We start from the raw sequence: 14,483 nt of genomic DNA on the forward strand, positions 1-14,483 counted from the left end.
TAGCTTCTCTCTTGGCACCTTGTCATATGCCTTTTCCAGATCGACAAAACTTAAATACAGATCTTTGTTATATTCCCATGCTTTCTCGACTATTTGTCGTAAAGTGAAGATCTGATCCTGACAGCCTCTATTTGGCCTGAATCCAGCTTGTTCTTCACCAAGCTTTTCTTCCACAATTCTTCTCAACCGTTTCTCAAGTATACTTGCATAGATCTTGCCAGGAACACTCAGTAGGGAAATACCTCTGTAATTCTGACATGCAGTTTTATTTCCCTTTTTATATATGGGTACTATGAGAGCTCTACTCCAATCATCGGGAATTCGTCCCTCTGTCCAGGCTTTCTGAACTATGCAGTGAAGCCACTGTAAGACTCTTATACCACCATACTTCAGCATTTCTGGTCGAATATCATCTACTCCTGCTGCCTTTCCACATTTCATTTTTATTATTCATCTTTTTATTTTATCCATGTTATCTTTCTCTGTGTCCTATGTACAGTGTACCCTCTCCTTCACATCCAGTTGTCAGTGTGTTGTAATCCTGCCATTTTATTTTTTTTTTACTTAACTCGCCCACAAATTGATTTCCTCAAAATTATCACTCTTCAATAGATTATGTTGTCTTGGCTGTGTTACTGGATCTTTATTACACATTACTGGGAAGGTACACACTTTCCAACCAAGAGGTTACAAGTATATGAATGTTTTTAGGTGAGAGATGAATTTCAATGCTTGGTCATTACACTAAGCAATCTGGGGACTTGGAAGTGGCTTGAAAATTTTGATATTAGGTTTCCAGAGAAAAGTTTCTGAATTGTAGCAGGTTTTGTCTGCTGGTTTTCCAGATTACTCACCTTTATTTTTTAATATTTATTTTTTAATTATTTTTCATTGAAGTAAACTAAATACATTTAGTTTACTTCAATGAAATAAAATAATTCAAAATTTTGAAGTTTACTTCAAAAATAAAAGAATTGAAGTAAACTTCATTCTTTTATTTTTCTAGTTTTAATACAAATAAGAATAATGAGTACTTTTCCACATCATTACTCCTAACTGCTGTATTTTGAACTAATGATTTTTAGTAGCCAATTAATGTACACATTTCATTAAAACCCCTTTTGAGCTGAGTAGATTAAGTTAAAATATGTGCATTCTGTTTGTAGTGTATCTAAATTCCATTCAGTTTACATTCTTTAATGTTCAAAGCTTGTTTAATTTGATAATTTTAAAATGCTTAAAATTGTGTTCAGGAAATGAAAATTTTGGGATACAGAGTTCGAAGGCCAGGACTTTTTTTCAGTTTGTTATAATGTCTTATTTCATTAAAACATGCATCTACGGTCCTCGATAAATTATGCAAAATTCTACTCGCCACAAAAAAGAAAAAAAAAAAACTTGTCCAAGACATCCCTTCGTTTTTTCAGTAAATAATAAGAGGAATAGGAAGAACAATATTAACAGCTTTCTTGGAAAATATAATTTGCTAAATAATGATTTTACCAGAATCTGCATAATATAAAGGATCATTCTTTTATGTTAAAGATAAAAAAAAATTGTTTAGAAAGTTGATTTTCATTAAATAAAAAATACTCTTTTGTCTAGTCTGCGGCTACTCACCGGCTAGCAAAATCTACTCCCCATGAGCAAGTGCGCATGCATGTTTGTCCTGCCCACATGAATATGTATCTTGATTGCATAAGATGGACCTTGACATCTTGTGCATTCCTCATGTCTAATCTCTCCTGCCTGGCCTGTATACAGTCAACTATACCAAACACTGTTGACCATTGAAAGTCTCACCACATGCACAATATATTCTGTGCACACTTTTATATGACATTATTTGCTTTCAAGACATGTCTTATTCTATTTGTAAATGGTCTCTTGATGAATGTAAGTGAAATTGCTGAGGATTTATTTTTGGGAAAGGGGGAAGTATGAACATTGCATCTACACTAGGGTGACCAGACATCCCTTTTTTTAATGGGATTGTCTCTTTTTTTAGACTCTGGTCCTGTTGTCCCGACAACTTCAGTCCCATTTTGTCCCTTTTTTGAATTCGTGGCATGACTTCATTCTTGTATGTTCGAATATGGAAAGGATAATGTCTCTGCTGGTGACATGTGATAGCTTGAGATCGAAAATATGTATGCTTATGACGATTATCAACCATTATGAATGCACTCTCTCTCTCTCTCTGCGATAGGACAAAAATGCTGCAACCACTGGCAGCATTGCTGTATCCGGGCGGTAACAAGGTTACTTTGTCTACCATACCATTATTTTGTGCTTCTTATGCCAGTCTGTTAGTAATTGTGAAAGTTAAAGTGAGTATATATTGTGAGTGGTGATATTTCATCATGCCGTGGTTTCACTACACAGGAAGTGTAGTTTCACTCGGGATTTAAAAGAAGAATATCCCTTCTGAAAAGATGACAAAACAACAAACATATTGTGAGTGGTGATATTTCATCCAGATTTTATCATGCCAAAAAGGAAGTGTAGTTTCACTCTGGATTTAAAAGAATATTCCTTCTGGAAAGACGACGAAACAACAAACAAGTTGCAATGTACTGTGTGTCATTTGGTTTTTTCAATTGAACCTGGAGGCCGTTCTGATGTAAAACAGCATTTGACGAAGCAAAAACATAAATTGGCAGCCGTTGCTCATAGTTCAAGTCAAGATGTTACATCATTTTTCACAAAAAAATCAAAAGGGAAATTAACGGACGAAAGCAAATGTCTTGCAGCTCAAGAAGGTTTGTTTGTGTTTCATGCAGCAACACATAGCCTTTCTTTGAGGTCAATGGACTGCACTCTGCAATAATGAGAAATTAATTTCCAAAGAAATTTACATGTGAGCAAACAAAGTGCCAATGAGATCGAAAATATGTATGCTATGATGATTATCAACCATTATGAATGCACTCTCTCTCTCTCTCTCTGCGATAGGACGATTTTAATGAATGTCCTGGCACCTTACACAATGCGAGAAATAATAAGTGAATTGAAACAAGCCAAATATGTGTTAGTTATGGTAGACACATCAAACCACAGAGATTTGAAGTTGGTGCCTGTCCTTGTTGGGTACTCCATCCCAAATAAAGGTATTCAAGTTAAAGTGATAGATTTTCAGAACATAATAGGAGAAACAGCAGAACTGCTTGCAAATCATATATTGGATATTTTGCAGAAACAGCAGCTAACTGAGAAAATTATTGCATTTTCTACTGATAACTGCAACTCCAACTTCAACGGTTCCAACAATGTGTTCTGAAGACTCAACAAAGGATTAAAAATGAACATTAATGCTAGAATACAATTGCATTTTTATAAAAGCAGAAAAACGGTTACATCACACATATAGCACGTGTAAGATCTACTAGTTATGTGGGAACGTTCTGTAGTTGGCAGCAAAATTTAATTCTGGCATGTTGAAAGATCTAATGAGGTTCTTCCAAATCTCGGGCAGAATTAATCCTTGGTTTCTATTTGGGTTTTCTTCTGAACGGAGAACTGTTGTGGCTTCTTTTATCATTCGGGAGCGGAAATCCTCCTGTAAGTAGGGTATGGAGCTTTTATCCCATTCTATAACATGGTTAGTCCTAGCAAAATGAAAGGCTAACCCCGATTTGTCTTTTCTATTATTATACATCTGCTTCTGTGTTCTTTTTTCTGATTTCAAAACTTCTTGAAGTCTGGCCAATATAGTCTAAGCCGCACGAGCAGGGTATGTTGTAAACTCCGGCATATTTGAAAAAAGGATGACTATCTTTTTTGGAGATCTTAAGAATTGGCGAATGGTCTGTGAAGGTTTAAAAGCTACTCATATTCCATGTGGCTTGAGGAGTTTAGCAAACCTATTAGAAACAGTCCCTGTAAACGGAATCACAATATTCTTGTAGATATGCTTATACGTTGGTTATACAAAACTGTTAAATTTAAGGAGAGAACAACATATATTATTATATTAACTAAAAAACTTTAATTAATACTTCCAATATTTCGGTAATGTTATATTACCATCTTCAGGGAACAACTACCTCTAGGACTGACTTCAGTTGTTTTCTTCAGCCATTTTTGCTCAGAGTTAGTGCCTGCATGCACATTATATTAATTTTTATGTTCCCTGAAGATGGTAATGTAACATTACCGAAATATTGGAAGTATTAATTAAAGTTTTTTAGTTAATATAATAATATACGTTGTTCTTTCCTCAAAATTAACAGTTAGGAATCACAATAGTAGAATTGTAATGTATATCTTCCGGTCATCTTTGTGGGGGGTCACAGAAAAGAATCTTGTGGATCAATTTTCTAGGATAACCATTCTTTGTAAGATTATTTGATATCAGGGATAGTTCATCTTGAAGTCTTTTCATCAGTTGTAATGAGAGAGGCTTTATTATTTAGCATGTGTACAATGCTAAGTTTCTGAGAAATATGGTGTGAGGAAGTGAAGTGTAAGTATCTACTTGTATTGGTAGGTTTGCGGTAAACTATAAGGCTGATGCGTCCATTTATTTGTTTCTTAATTAAAATGTCCAGAAATGGTAATTGGTTATCTTTCTCCAGTTCTAGAGTGAATTTAATTTTGTGATGTAAAGAGTTGATCTCTTTACAAGGGGTGCTTAAGGGTCAAAGCTGTATAACAGAGGAGACCTCCACATAGCCTTTAAAGGAATGCGGAGAACCAACCAGGGCTTCAGACCTTTTCGTGGTGCACCCTGTTGGGTATCTACCTGGATACTGAACGAACGAGGATGGGCTGGCAATTTGGGATTTCACCGACCAAATTGTATTCTTATTGGATTAAACCAATATACAAAATGATGATACATCATGACAAAATTTCATGCCGGCTGGGGCGTCGCCAGGTTAAACAAGGCCCCCGTTGTTTTCGCCAGGGAACCAGGGTGAACAGCAAAAAGTCAACTAATGGAACAAATCTGAAAACACACCCCCAACTCAATATCACCAGAGTTAAAGATCGGTACTATCAACATAAGAAGCCTGAATGGCAAAGAAATGGAGCTAGCTGAGGAATTAGAAAAGTACCAGATCGATATAATAGGGGTGACTGAAACAAAAAAGACAAAAACTGGTGAGATCTTTCTGAGCAATAAATACAAAATGTTATATTCAGGCAATGACAATCAAGGAAAAGAAGGAGTAGCCATAGTATTCAACACAAAATACGAGACTAATCTTCTTGAATGGCAGGCAGTCTCAAGTAGAGTGATGTGGGCAAATACGAGAATGGGGAACTGGACAATGAGGCTTATTTGTGCCTATGGTCCCACAGAAGGCTCTACTAAGGTAGAAGTGGGGGAATTTTTTGATGCTTTAGAAAAAGCAACTGGCACAATGAAAAAGGAAAATTTGGTCCTTGTTGGGGATCTGAATAGCAGAGTAGGAAATGATTGTCAGACATACAAAAATATTTTGGGAAAATTTGGAGAAATGAGCAAAGCTAATAATAATGGAAAATACCTGTTGGATTTCTGCTCAGGAATGTTCCAACATAAAAATGCGAAAAAATTCACATGGAGAGAAGAGGCAAGGAATGAGAAAAGTCTCATTGACTATGTTATTATTGATAGTGATGTTTTCTCCCTGGTGCAGGACACCAGAGTATTCAGAGGATTTGAAATTGGAAGTGATCACTATTTTTTGAGCAGGATAAAATTGAATTTCATATTGAAAAGATTAACACGTAAGAAAGTTTTAAAACGAATAAAAGTTTAGCAGCTCTCAGGTGTGAACTGTAGGCTAAAATACACAAAGATTATTGAAGAAAAATTGAGAGTTTGAGAACAGCAATCAAACCTTGGAGATTCAGTGGCAAGCCTTGAAGAAAACCCTGATTGATTCAGCCAGAGAGGCATGTTGTGAGGTTATCTGCAAGGATAGAAAAATCAGAACTCCATGGTGGACACAGGAGGTTAAAGAGGCAATGAAGGAAAAGAAGAAAGCATATCAAACGTTCCTGGCAAATAAGTCAGCTTGTGCTCTTACAGAATACAGAGACAAATGTAAGAAAGCTAAACAGTGTGTAAAACTAGCTAAACAAAAGTCATGGGAGGACTTTGGCAAGAATATAGAAAATAAATATCAAGAAGGTGGGAAAATATTCTGGAGGTTGTTGAAGAAGCTTAGGAATGGAGGAAAGAGTGCTGTAAAAGGAATTAGAGATGATAAAGGTGAAATGAAAATGGGAGAAAAAGATATCCTTGAGGTATGGAGTAATTACTTTGAAAAACTGCTGAATGAAACAAGCAGTGATGACAGCACAATGATAAAAAACACTGACCAGGCATGCAGTCAGGAATACATATCCATACTTGAAGTAAAAAAAGCCATCAAAGGCTTGAAATATGGAAAGGTAGCAGGAGTAGATGATATTCGACCAGAAATGCTGAAGTATGCTGGTATAAAAGTCTTACAGGTGGCTGCACTGCATAGTTCAGAAAGCCTGGACAGAGGGACGAATTCCCGATGATTGGAGTAGAGCTCTAATAGTACCCATATATAAAAAGGAAAATAAAACTGAATGTGAGAATTACCGAGTGTTCCTGGCAAGATTTATTCCAGTATACTTGAGAAACGGTTGAGAAGAATTGTGGAAGAAAAGCTTGGTGAAGAACAAGCTGGATTCAGGCCAAATAGAGGCTGTCAGGATCAGATATTCACTTTACAACAAATAGTTGAGAAAGCATGGGAATATAACAAAGATCTGTATTTAAGTTTTGTCGATTTGGAAAAGGCATATAACAAGAGAAGCTATTCAATACACTATAGTTATATGGTGTCAATGGGGCATTATATCAAGCAATACTTAGTCTTTATTTGAGTTGCAAGTTAGCAGTTAGAATTGAAAGAAGTACAGGAAGATGGTTTAATGTTAAATCTGTTATGAGACAAGGATGTACATTATCCCCTCTGTTATTCATTATCTATATGGATCTCATTATGAAGGAAAGTGGTATTAATGTCAGCTCTTTGCTTTATGTGGACGATTATACTTCTAAATAAATCTGCTACAAGTTTGCAAGATTCCCTGACTAAATTGAATAACTGTTGTAATAGATATGGCATGAAGGTCAGCAATAAAAAGACAAAGACAATGAAAATAGGTAGAATCGTTGAAAATGTCAACTGTGTTGTGAACAGAGAACCTGTGGAACAAGTAAAACATTTCAGTTATTTAGGCACGATTTTTAGTGAAGATGGTAAATTAAATATGGAATAAATATGGGTTTTAGTAAATGAAATATGGAAATAGATAACAGAATCAACAAAGCTGGTATAGTAGGAAGTCAATTGAATAAATTCATATGGAATAAGAGAGAAATTAGTCGGAACACTAAGTTAGCTGTATACAAGACAGTGTTCAAACCAGTTTTAACTTATGGATCTGAGAGCTGGGTCAGAGGTAAAACACTTGACCAAAGACTAGAGACTGCAGATATGAGAGTCCTGAGAAATATTAGAGGCGTGAACAGATGGTCAATGGCAATATCATATTAAAAACAAGGATATTAGGAAAGAACTTGACATTGTCAGCATCCAGGAATGCGTTGGTAGAGCTAATCTCAGGTGGTATGGTCACTTAAACAGAATGGGCAAGGAAAGATTCGTGTTCTCTGCCAGGTTGGCAGGAAAACGACCCAGAGGAAGACCAAAATATAGGTGGATTGATACGGTACAAAGTGCCTTAGATGATAGAAATATAAGATCTGATAATTTTGGAGTCTTGACAAGTAACAAACTGATTTGGAGGAAAATTGTAGATAGGAAGTTAGTAATGATGTAAATTTTTCATGTAGTATTATCATATCCTGTACACCCTTTGAGGATACATGTCAGGAATTTGATGACGAAGTGTTGATCTTGCTTAGGAAATCGAACAAATCCTTTTCCATATTTTTCCAAACAATAAAAATATCGTCAACTTATCTCCACCAAACTGTGGGTTTAGGGTTCAGTTGAGATAAAATTTTATTTTCAAATTTCTCCATGAAACGATCAGCACAAGGTGGTGAAAGAGGGCTTCCCATTGCAAGGCCTGTTAATTGCTGGTAAAAAGTTTTTTTCCATAGGAAAAGGTTAGAATTTAAACAATGATGAAACAAAGAAGTAATGTCTTGATTGAAGAAGTTTCCTAAAATGTCGATCACTTTTTCTACTGGAATACTGGTAAATAATGATGGCACATCCAGGCTTGCCAGAAGATCTGTATTGAAGATCAAGATGTTTAATTTCTCCATGAAATGTTGTGAATTTCATACGTAAGTATCTGAATTGTGGATGTGTGCTTTGAGAAGACCTGCAAGGTGTTAAAATAATAAATATGTAGGCGAATTAATACAATCAATGATGGGGTGTAACGGTATTCCATTTTTATGGACTTTTGGAGAGCCATATAGTCTCGGCGTTAGTGGATGCATAGACTTCAATCTCCATTTTAAATCTGTTTACCAGCTATCCATAATAATAGCTATAATAAGACCTTTTCTATTAGTAAACAAAGCCAAATCAAGAAATTCAATGTTCTTTACGAAAAACATTTTCAGCCAAAAACTAGTTTTCCAGACAACACTGTTATATTAATTATATTATTAATGTCATTTTAATTAAGAAACAAATAAATGGATGCATCAGCTTACCGCAAACCTACCAATACAGGTACTTGCACTTCATTTCTTCACACCTTATTTCTCAGAAACTTAGCATTGTACACATGCTAAAAAGTAAAGCTTCTCTCATTACAACTGATGATAAAGACCTCCAAGATGAACTATCCCTGATATCAAATAATATTATAAAGAATGGTTATCCTAGAAAATTGATCCACAAGATTCTTTTCTGTGACCCCCCCCCCCCCCAACAAAGATGACCGGAAGATATACATTACAATTCTACTATTGTGATTCCGTTTACAGGGACTGTTTCTAATAAGATTGCTAAACTCCTCAAGCCACATGGAATATGAGTAGCTTTTAAACCTTCACAGACCATTTGCCAATTCTTAAGATCTCCAAAAGATAGTCATCCTTTTTTCAAATATGCCTAAACAAATATGCCAAACCTAACATACCCTGCTCGTGCGGCTTAAACTATATTGGCCCGACTTCGAGAAGTTTTGAAATCAGAAAAAAGGAACACATAGGAGATGTCACTAATAATAGAGACAAATCGGGGTTAGCCTTTCATTTTGCTAGGACTAACTATGTTATAGAATGGGATAAAAGCTCCATGCCCTACTTACAGGAGGATTTCCACTCCAGAATGATAAAAGAAGCCACAACAGTTCTCCATTCAGAAGAAAACCTAAATAGAAACCAAGGATTAATTCTGCCAGAATTAAATTTTGCTGCCAACTACAGAACGTTCCTACATAACAACTAGTAGATCTTATACGTGTGATGTACGCATTCTTCTTCTTTTATAAAAATGCAATTGTTTTCAGTGCATTTATGGTTTCACTGCAAACAAACAGTTTTTTTAGCAAACATTAATGCTATTGGCTGTGCTGCTCATGTTGTTCATAATGGTGTACAGACAAGTACTGATATTTTGCCTGTGATATCAAAACAATGTAAATAAACTATTTCAGTATTTACACCATGAGAGTAGAGGAATTGAAGAATTTCTGCTATTTACAAAAATTGAATACAAGTGTGTTCTAGGTAGTTTACAAACAAGATGTTTATTATTACTACCATCTGTGAATAGGATTATTGACATGTATGATGGACTCGGATCTTACTTTTTATCACAAGATAAATACCCTACATGTTGAAATCATTTTTCAGTAACCAACAATACTTTGGCTCCATTTCACGTAAAGCCAGCTGAAAATATTCTCAGCAACAATGATGAAAATAGAAAGGGAAAATATTTCGGCAACTGAAGTGATAGAAGAATTGGAATTGCTCAGACAGAAAATTACAAATAGGAAAGCTGAGAACTTTCAAATATTTAAAATGTCATCAATTATTTCAGAGTTCAAAGATTGGGGCGTCTTTGATGAAAAAGAATTTTTAGATGCTACAAATTTATTTTATGCTGATACTTTCCTTGAATATTTAAGCAAATAGACTTATCATTTCCAGCCATTGAAAGCATTACACTGGATTAAGTCACAAACTCCACTAACTTGAGCTGAAGTTGAAAGCGGCCTAAAATCAATCAGTGAGGTTGACAGCAAAATATTCAATATTGTTGATGAAGATGAGTAAGCACCCTGCTCGTGTGGGTTATCATATTTCGGACAAACCGGATCTGCTCAGGTCCGGTTAGAAGAACACCAGTTATATATCCAGTACCTTGAACCCGAACAGTCTGGAATTGCAGAACATGCCATCAGTACCAGACATAGAGTTAAGTGGAACAAGACAAAAGTTGGTTCCTAATGGAATGGCTATACAAAGAAACATGTGAAACATTACTTCACTCCCCTAACCCAAACAGATCTGATGGTCTATGCCTTCCCCCCTTGTGGGAGATTTTTTTTTTTTTTTGATTTATTGTAAACATAACAATCTTATATACAGGATTAACCGGTTTTTGGTTCTCTGCAGTCAGACAGAGAGGTTACATGCTCATACTCTTGTTGAGGTATGTTACATCGAAGTCACTTATAAGGCTAATTACATTTTTTTTTTTTTTTTTTTAAATAAATTAAAGCCATTAAGAGTTATTTTAACATGATAACATAAGATCTTATTTTAACATAAGAACATAAATGTGGAAGAACATAGAAGTTACTATTGCACAATATTATCTATTAACATGAGAGTGCCAGCTGATTAACTTTCGCACTGTTAAGCACAACAATCCTTCTTTCTTCCCCCTTTCTTTTATTTTGGGGGGGGGGGTAAAGGTGTCACTTCTATGCTGGAAAGTGGATTATAATGCAGTCGCCCTGCTCAGCCAGGAGTTGATTCCGTGGATTCCATTCTTGGTGGAAAAGATCTAAGGTGTTGTTTTCCCTATGGTGGTGATGCTCGTGTAGGATCCGACATCTCACCTTTTGTTGGAAGGCTGCAGTGAGTTGGTCAGTTGCCTCTCTCTCTGTGAAGTTGCTGTGCTGTCTGGTCTTGTATGTCTGAGGTAGAAGTTGTATATTACCGCTTTTGCGGTGATGAAAAGGTAATTGCAGAATGAATGGTTGACTCCACATGGACGAGATTGAAATATTCCTCTTCTGTATGAAGATTACCACAGGTAAGAGCTGCCATTTCCCTAGTCAAACTGATTAATTTAGTGTTGTTGTGGGAGATAGTACTTTATAAAGCAGCAAATCTTTCCTAACATATAATTGTATACACATATATATATATATTTAATTATAAAAAATGTAAATTATTATAATTGAAAATTAAATTTACATAATTAAAAATAATTAAATAAATTTAGGAAATTTAACCTTAGGTGGCGCTTTGTGAATATAACAGTTATTGTTTAATTAGCTTGTACCTGTACTGATGATGCCTGTGATACTCAGGTGAAAATTCTACGAATAAAGAATAATTTAAGTGAGTTAATTCCGTTATAATAGTTAGTGATATGTCTACTCACGGTATTTCCTTACTGAAACATACTGCCAGTTGTTGCGTTTATAATGACAATCACAGGAATAAATGCAGCTGTAGAGAGAATTTTTTTCCTCTTATGAGTTCTTTGTGGTCTGATGAAAAGAGCTGCTTCAACACCAAGACTGTGAAAGCAATAATTGTGATCAAGACACACTTTTATGAGTGCATCTTGAAAGAACCAGTACTGTTGGAAGAAATAATGTCTTCATATAAATATAATAATAATGTTGATACTCCATAATTATAATGCACACTTCAGTCCTGTGTACTATAATTATAATTACATGCTATTCCATTTTTATGTAAAGTGTACCAGAAGTGTCCTGTTTTTGTCCCTTTTTTGTTATGAAAATCTGGTCACCCTAATCTACACATTAAAAATATTGGAGTACCGGTGGGGAAATAGCAATTTATAAGACGTTAAAGGCATTTTGAATATCTGTATTGAAACAAGCAGTTTTTTTGTAAAATACATGTTAATTACAAATGGAATATCCTAATTGACTTCTTTCATTTATTTACAGTTGTCATTCCTGATCAACTCCAAGGATTGCTTTTTTTTAAGGTGAATAAACAAGGTGCATATTTAAATGTAATATCTGTATTATAAGTAATCTATGTAAATCAAGTGTTATATATTTAAAAAATTCATTGTACAGTTCATTAATAAACTATGAAGTATGATTGTATGTAAGTTTCATTAGAAAAGAAGTGTGCTTATATGTAAAATTGTATTAAATTTAGATTAAAATAAAGCCATTCGGGGTTTTTATATCACATTTCTGATTTCTTCTCGTGATAAAAATATAAAAATTTCCTTCAAAAATAATAAAAAATAATGGAAACTGACTAGCTGAAGGCACTGATTAATGCACTAATATTTGAGTAGCTTCTCTTTGCATAGTAATGAATTTATTAATATGACCTCAAATTCTTTGAGATCTACAAAGTCACAGTGAAAATTCAGTTACATTATGGACAATCAGTGACGGACCGTTAACTTTGGGGGCCTATCCAATTAACCAAAATTAACCCAAGTTTGGGTTAGTTGTGGCAACTCATTTGCCATTTTGTTGAAAAACTTTTTTTTTTTAATCCTTTTTTAATAGAAAAAATTATAGCCAACAGACATTGAAGAACTTTTTTTATTTTATTTGATGCACTTGGATATACAAACTTTTATATACGGTTATAATGAAAAAAAGATTTTGTATACATAACAAACATCAAACATAAATAAAATATATTAGGTATTACTTTTAATAACAAACAAAAAAAAAATTTTCATGTCAAGAATAAAGACTAAGAAAAAAAAAAGAATGCTTATTCTTAAAAATAAAATACATTATATAACTCCTGGAATGTTTTATTTAAGTGTTTTTAATACATTAAAAAGACATTTAAAGAATAAATAAATAAGTAAATAATAATATTTGGTTGACCGATCAAGTGTTGATCAATTTTATTAATTAACTGAACCAACTAGTTTCGCCACACTTATCTGTTGGCTTCTTCAGGGCACTTACATATAGGTTTAAACACTCTCATAATTATGCGTAACTGCAAAACTGACTAGAATAATTACAAATAAAATAGTATCGAACGTGAGTGAAACACGTATCGCGTGTACAAGATCAGCTAGCTGTTGCTGAGGAACTTTCTGTAGTTTGTATTAAAGTTCATTTCTTCCGTTTTCAAGGTTCTGATTAGGGTTTTCCATATCTCTGGGAGTATTAGGCCTTGATTTCTGTTAAGGTTCACAGTAGAACGGGCGACTGTGGCTGCTTCTTTGAACATTCTTGAATGGTAATCTTCCTCTAAGTAAGGGGAACAGCTTTTGTCCCACTCGATGACATGGGACAAAGACATTTAAAGAGTAACTCTTCTGCATTTGCAGATTCTTTTATTTGATCATCACATTGTAATTCTTTGGTTAAATCACAGTTTATGGAAAGAATTGATAAATAATTTAATCTTTCATTCGTCATTGTTGTCCTACATTTGTTTTCTATATAGGACATCCTGGAGAAGGATCGCTCTGCCTCACAGCTGGTGATTGGCAAGGTCAAAAAAATTTTTAAGATTGTATAGCAATTCGGAAAAACATCAAGTTTCTTTTCATAAATTAGCTTGAATATATCACCGCATGAGTCATATGAGTCTGGCTTAGTCTGTAAGTAGGATTTTAACTGAATGCATTCATTGACTAAATGTTCATCTATATCATCAGAATAATAATCAATAACATTATGTGCACTTTCCAAGTCAATATTTTCGATATTAATGTCTTGCAAATCAATTAAAAATTTGGATCTTTTGCTAATTCCCTGTAGATAAGGCCTCTTCTGTTTAAATCCATAATCAACTTATCTAATGCAACGTATAGCAGCGTATCCCATTTAAATTTTTCTGCTTCATGTAGCGAAACTCTCTCTGTAGATTTTTCCGAAAATTTTGAAGTAATACGTCTCTTTTTTAAATCACTGTATTCTTTTTCCACACTAGTACTTAATTTTTTGGCTGTCTCCTCGTATTCGTTTAGTTTCTGATCTGATTGTTCTCGTAAGTTGCTCACGAGCACTTCTAATGACGTAATGAATTTCTCACCTTCACATGTCTAAGCCTGGGGTCTGAAATTTTTTGTTAACTAAATTGAATCTCTCTAAAATTTCTTCCCAAAAAACAGTTAAAATCGCAGTTTCAAGTTTCGCCAAATCATTATATAATTTCTGTGACTCTCTTCGAAAATCAAGTTTCTCATCTATATTGTCACTAAATGTTTTTAATATGTTCATATCACCGTAACTATTTTTTAAAGCTCTAACAGCATCATAGTGACAAGACCATCTAGTCTGGCTTAAACCTTTTATCGAAAATT

At 34.4% G+C, this 14,483-nt stretch overlaps 1 protein-coding gene across 1 annotated transcript in view; it reads left to right on the forward strand.

Annotated features, from left to right (window-relative positions):
• The window catches only part of LOC150099868 (V-type proton ATPase subunit e 2-like), a 57,925-nt gene extending 45,543 nt beyond the window's left edge, over positions 1-12,382 (forward strand). The window contains exon 4 of the mRNA XM_090404122.1: positions 12,130-12,382. The gene's annotated coding sequence lies outside the window, so the exon portion shown is untranslated. The remainder of the gene's footprint in view (positions 1-12,129) is intronic.
• Positions 12,383-14,483: the final 2,101 nt, after the last annotated feature.

Source organism: Typopeltis vanoorti, chromosome 14, assembly GCF_054136105.1.
Source record: "Typopeltis vanoorti isolate ZY-2024b chromosome 14, IOZ_Tvanoo_1.0, whole genome shotgun sequence".
Classification (NCBI taxonomy): Eukaryota; Metazoa; Arthropoda; class Arachnida; order Uropygi; family Thelyphonidae; genus Typopeltis; species Typopeltis vanoorti.